Consider the following 5927-nt stretch of genomic DNA (forward strand, 5'->3'; position numbering starts at 1 on the left):
AAAAGAATCCTGGGATTCTTTTTCTAGGGATGTAATACATATATTTACAAATAAACTGCCTCATGGAAAAAAATTTTAAAAAATAACTTAAAAACGGAGGTAACACCATTTATCTGACTTCGGAGTTTTTGTGTTTAAAATTTAAATCTAGCCAGGTGCAGTGGCTCACACCTGTAATCCAAGCACTTTGGGAGAATGAGGCAGGCGGATCATGAGGTCAGGAGTTTGAGATCAGGAGTTCAAGATCAGCCTGGACAACATGGTGAAACCCCGTGTCTACTAAAAATACAAAAATCAGTCTGGCATGGTGGTGCACATCTGTAATCTAAGCTACTCAGGAGGCTGAGGCAGGAGAATCTCTTGAACCTGGGAGGTGGAGGTTGCAATGAGCCGAGATTGCACCATTGCACTCCAGCCTGGGCAACAAGAGCAAGACTCTATCTCAAAAAAATAAAATAAAATTTAAGGCTGGGTGTGGTAGCTCTCGCCTGTAATCCCAGCACTTTGGGAGGCTGAGGTGGGCGGATCACCTGAAGTCAGGAGTTCAAGACCAGCCTGGCCAACATGGTGAAACCCCTTCTCTAAAAAAAATAAATAATTAAAATAAAATTTAAAACTGTGAAGCAGTGTGATACGTGCTTTGCCATGTTTTTATTTGACAAATGTACATTTTAGTTAATACATCACATATTTTTACTTGATTTGAATATTATCTTTAACAAAAAATTCCTTTTATTTATGTATTTATTTTTGAGAGAGAGAGTCTCCCTCTCTCACCCAGGCTGGAGTGCAGTAATCACAATCATGACTCACTGCAGCCTTGATCGCCTTGGCTCAAGAACTTCCCACCTCTGCCTCCCATATAGCTCCCACACACACAAGTGTGTGCCACCATGCCCAGCTAATTTGTTTTTGCAGAGTCGGGGTCTCCCTATGTTGCCCAGGCTGGTCTTGAACTCCTGGGCTCAAATGATGCTCCTGCCTTGGACTCCCAAAGTGCTGGGATTCCAGGCATGAGACAGCGTCCGGCCCCCTTTTGTTTGTTTTAAATCTAAAGAAGACTCAAGAAAAAAAAAATTACATCAGTAGTATGATTTAGGAGTTGCACTACTAATACTAGGTAAGTTTTTCTTGTGCTGCCCAGGGAATAAAAACAAACAATCGCTTCCGGTCCTAGGAGCTTTGGGAACTGCGGCTTGGGTACAGACATGGCCAAGTCCAAGAACCACACCACACACAACCAGTCCCGAAAATGGCACAGAAATGGTATCAAGAAACCCCGATCACAAAGATACGAGTCTCTTAAGGGGGTGGACCCCAAGTTCCTGAGGAACATGTGCTTTGCCAAGAAACACAACAAGAAGGGCCTAAAGAAGATGCAGGCCAACAATGCCAAGGCCATGAGTGCACATGCCGAGGCCATCAAGGCCCTCGTAAAGCCCAAGGAGGTTAAGCCCAAGATCCCAAAGGGTGTCAGCTGCAAGCGCGATCGACTTGCCTACATTGCCCACCCCAAGCTTGGGAAGCGTGCTCGGGCACGCATTGCCAAGGGGCTCAGGCTCTGCCGGCCAAAGGTCAAGGTCAAGGCCAAGGCCAAGGATCAAACCAAGGCCCAGGCTTCAGCTCCAGTTTCAGTTCCAGCTCAGGCTCTCAAAGGTGCCCAGGCCCCTACAAAGGCTTCAGAATAGATATCTTTGTCTGCCAATGTGAGGACAGAAGGACTGGTGTAACTCCCCTGGGGCTGCCATCTGCATGGGGCTGGGGTCCTCCTGTGCTATTTGTACAAATAAACCTGAGGCAGGATTAAAAACAAACAATCGGCACTAATTTGGGCTCACAACATGCTTGACACTGTTCCAAACACACACACACACACACACACACACACACACTCACACTCATTTTAGAAGTCCTCATCGACTCTCAAAGGTAGGTCCTGCTATTACCCTTATTTTTGTAGATAATAATATAGTCTGGGGTGCAGAGATCTGCTCAAGATCACCCAACCGGAATGGCAGCGCTGGAATTTGAGTCCAGGTAGTGTGGCTTCAACGCCTGAACTCTTAGCCATTAGGAAAACCAAAGCAAAATCAGTATCCCCAACAACCTTGCAGGCACGGAAGCCCTCAGAAAGGACAGGAGAGGCCGGGCGCGGTAATCCCAGCATTTTCGGAGGCCGAGGCGGGCGGATCACCTAAGATCAGGAGTTCGAGACCAGCCTGGCCAAAGTGGTGAAATCTACTAAAAATACAAAAAATCAGCCAGGTACGGTGGCGAGCGCCTATATTCCTAGCGACTTGGGAGCCTGAGGCGGTAGAATCACTTGAACCCGGGAGGCGGAGGTTGCAGTGAGCCGAGATCGCGCCAATGCACTCCAGTCTGGGCGGTAGAGTGAGACTCCATCTCAAAAAAAAAAAAAGAAGGGACGGGAGGGCTTCCTTCCGTTCCTGACCAGCCCCTGCTGGCCCCTGGGCGGAGGGAGCGCCGGCTTCCAGAGACCTCCTGGAGGGATGTTTGGGTGTGCCCTCTCAGCGTCCCCTCCACCGCCATCTCCACACCCTTGCCGCGCCCATGCACTCGTCGACCAGGCCAAGGTTTCTCCTGGCCCTTCCCAGCTTCCGGCGCTTCGCTCCAGACCAGGTCGCAGGGCCGGGCGGTGCCAGGAGTTCACGAGTCCTCTGTTTACTGTTTGGTTTCCACGGTGATACGTAGGTGCCGTCAGCGACTCCCGTCACCGCCTCGCAGCGCGGCCCCCACCCGGCGCCGTGACGTCAGCCCGCCGCTTCCGCTCTGCCCATATTTGGCTCAGCCACTCTGCCGCCGGCCGCGGTAGGCTGGGGGCGGGACTCCCGCTGCGTCCAGCCCCCGGTCCCTGCCCCGCCCCCTGGAATGCTGGGTGAAGGCTCCAAGCCGCGAGACCCCCGCCCCCTGCCCCGGGACCCGCGAGGGCGGAGGCGAGGGCGGGGGCGTTGGGGGTCCAGAGAGAGGGTTCCGCGATTGATGGATAAGCTGTTTCCAGCATTCCTATGCGTCTCCTAGTTGAGGCTGCAGTCAAGATTTGGGGCGGTCTCGTTTGTTGTGGGTGGCTGATCTGGGATCACGATTTTCTCACTCTGTGCCCGGAAATCATGCCATCCCTCGCCCAACGCTGTATTTTATAGGCTTCAACTAAAAATTTTCCTTCATGGCGCAGTGGAAAGCTTTGAAGACCGCAGTTCTGGGGTCAGTGTTGCCCCTTAGGGGATAAGTGACCTTGGGAAGGCCACTTCCCTTTTCCTGGCCTGATAAAACGAACCGTGGGGGTGGTCCGTAATGGTTGCAGCACTGTCATCAGGCTTGTGAGGGGAACTCTCCCATCCCCCTATAAGCACTCCCTCCCCACGACGTAACTGGAATATCGGTGAAGTTCTTTGAGCGCTGACTCCTTCAGTTCTGTCCCCATAGTGATTGGATTTCTGTGTCTTTGCACCTTGCTCCTATTAAGCGCTTAATGAATAATACAATCACCTTCATAAATCCGGACCCCTGCAATTCCATTTCCAGGCGGGGGGAACGGTAGGGGGTGGGGGAGAATATTGCGATGATTAATAATCGCGCGGCAGGGTTGCTAATGTAAAGCGATTTGCACATCTAAAGGGCAATAAGCATTCCTGGGAGGAATCCAGCGAGATTCCAGAAGTTTCTGAGGGAGCCGTGGGTGTGTACCGCCGGGCCCAGAGGGCGGGGGTGGGGCAGGCAGTGCCGCAGTCGCCACTACTGGGGAGCCGATTGCGATTGCGAGGAGAGGTGTGGGAGTTAATCGTTTAAGATGCCTGTCACCATCCTCCCGCCCCCATTCCTGCCCCCTAGATTCCTCAATTCCTGGCTGAAGGAGTATGTGTTTTTCAGAGTTTCAGAGCTGGAAGGCACATCGGAGCCTTTTAATCTAATTTAACCTATTTCACCAACAAGGAAATTAAAGCTCAGAGAAGTTGATTCACCCATCCAAACTTGCACAGCTAGTTAGAAACTGATAAAAGTCAGGATTTCTAGCTTCAGATAGTGTTCTACATCCCCTAGTGCTTCTAACTTCCTGGGCTTCTGTGGCTTCAGAACCCTGTTGCCTAGCTCAGCCGGTGGGTTGTACAGTTAGGCTAAATATTGACTTCAGGGCTCTTAAAGGATGCCACTGTCACGTCTGCAGCGACACGCAGCCCACACCGTGACTGCAGGGCCTGGGGGATGACCAAGAAGTGTGTGCTTCCTAAGGCCTCAAGCATTCCTCCTTAGAGTGGCTGGAATGGTCACCCCTGTCCTGGGAACAGGAGTCGGCTGTTCTGAAGCCAGTCTTAGTCTAGTAATTGGTCACTTTTCCTAGTAGACCAAGCCTTGCATTAAACTTTTCTCAGCCAAGACTACAGCAGGAGGCATGAGTAACCTGAACCGTTTCCTGCTGTTTGCAAGTCTTTTCATGGCACATGGAGGTTCCTTGCTGGGGGTGGGGCAGATTGTCTCTTTAAAGCTTCTCTCTTTCTCTTTCCCCTTTCAGTCTCACCCAACTTCCTCTTACATGCAATTTCTTCCCTAACTTCTAGGCTGAATACGAAGGCAACTCGGATTAAGAAGACGGCTGCTTTCCAACTGCCCTCCCGCCCTGCAGCTGGCTGATTTGAGGAAGGGGCTGGGATCCTTCGCTTGCTCTCTAGTTTTTCTTGGAGTTACAGCAGTCCCGCGGCAGCTCTGCCCCCTGGTGCACCTGTGAGGCAGCGCGCCCTTCTCCAATTGAGACGCATCTTCGCGCTGCTGCCAGCAAGGGGAAGAGGTTTTCTGTATTTCACTCTGGTGGAAATAGCAAAACTGGACAGAAAAAAACCCCAAGCCAAACCAAAATACACGAACCATTCTAGTCTTTTCTCTCTCTGGTTTCTTTCTGAGGATCTGGTCTATCTGGATGCAGAAAACATGTCTGTTGCTTCTGCTGCAAAGACTGCTGTTTCTCTTCCTGCTATCCGAACCCTGCCCCTTCTTTCAAACCCTATTTCAGGTCAGGCATGGTGGTGGCTCATGCCTGTAACCCCAGCACTTTGGCAGGCCGAGACGAATGGATCACTTGAGGTCAGGAGTTTGAGACCAGCCTGGCCAACATCGTGAAACCCTGTCTCTCCAAAAATATAAAAATTAGCTGGGCATGATGGAGCATGCCTGTAATCTCAGCTACACAGGGGCTGAGGCAGAGAATTGATTGAACCCGGTAGGCGGTGGTTGTAGTGAGCCAATATCAGGTCACTGTACTCCAGCCTGGGTGACAGAGTGAGACTCCGTCTCAAAAAATAAAAATAAAAAGGCTATTTCAAATTCTACCTCTTGCCTAAAAGCTTTTCCTGATTTTTCTCTCCTATGCATCTTTTTTTTCTTTTTTAAGCTGGAGTCTTGCTGTCGCCCAGGCTGGAGTGCAGTGTTGCAATCTCTCCACTCACTGCAACCTCCACTTCCCGGGTTCAAGCAATTCTGCCTCAGGCTTCTGAGTAGCTGGGATTACAGGCATCTGCCACTTCACCCAGCTAATTTTTGGTATTTTTAGTAGAGTCAGGGTTTCACCATGTTGGTCAGGCTGGTCTCAAACTCCTGACCTCAAGTGATCCACCCACTTTGGCCTCCCAAAGTGCTGGGATTACAGTCATAAGCCACTGTGCCCGGCTGTCCAATATGTCTTTTGAAATGTGGCTGTACACAGGCCTAGCACACAGTGTGCACTTATATGCTGTGTTTCTTTAGTGGGGCCCACGTATATGTGTCTTTTGTGTTCATAGACTCCAGGGTGCCCAGCACAGGGTTGGGGACACACACTGCTATCAATAAGCCCTTGTTAATTAATTAATTGATCAGTTTCCACAGAAACAACCCTGAGCTTTTGCTCGGATAAACCTTTCAAAAGTCTTTGTTCTTTA

At 50.5% G+C, this 5927-nt stretch overlaps 1 pseudogene across 1 annotated transcript; it reads left to right on the forward strand.

Annotated features, from left to right (window-relative positions):
* The first annotated feature begins 1205 nt into the window (after positions 1-1205).
* LOC103795856 (large ribosomal subunit protein eL29 pseudogene) lies at positions 1206-4888 on the forward strand (annotated as a pseudogene). The gene is made up of 2 exons (XR_623496.5): positions 1206-3222; positions 4575-4888. The product of XR_623496.5 is annotated as a large ribosomal subunit protein eL29 pseudogene (transcript).
* Positions 4889-5927: the final 1039 nt, after the last annotated feature.

The sequence above is a fragment of the Callithrix jacchus genome, chromosome 8, assembly GCF_049354715.1.
Source record: "Callithrix jacchus isolate 240 chromosome 8, calJac240_pri, whole genome shotgun sequence".
Classification (NCBI taxonomy): domain Eukaryota; kingdom Metazoa; phylum Chordata; class Mammalia; order Primates; family Cebidae; genus Callithrix; species Callithrix jacchus.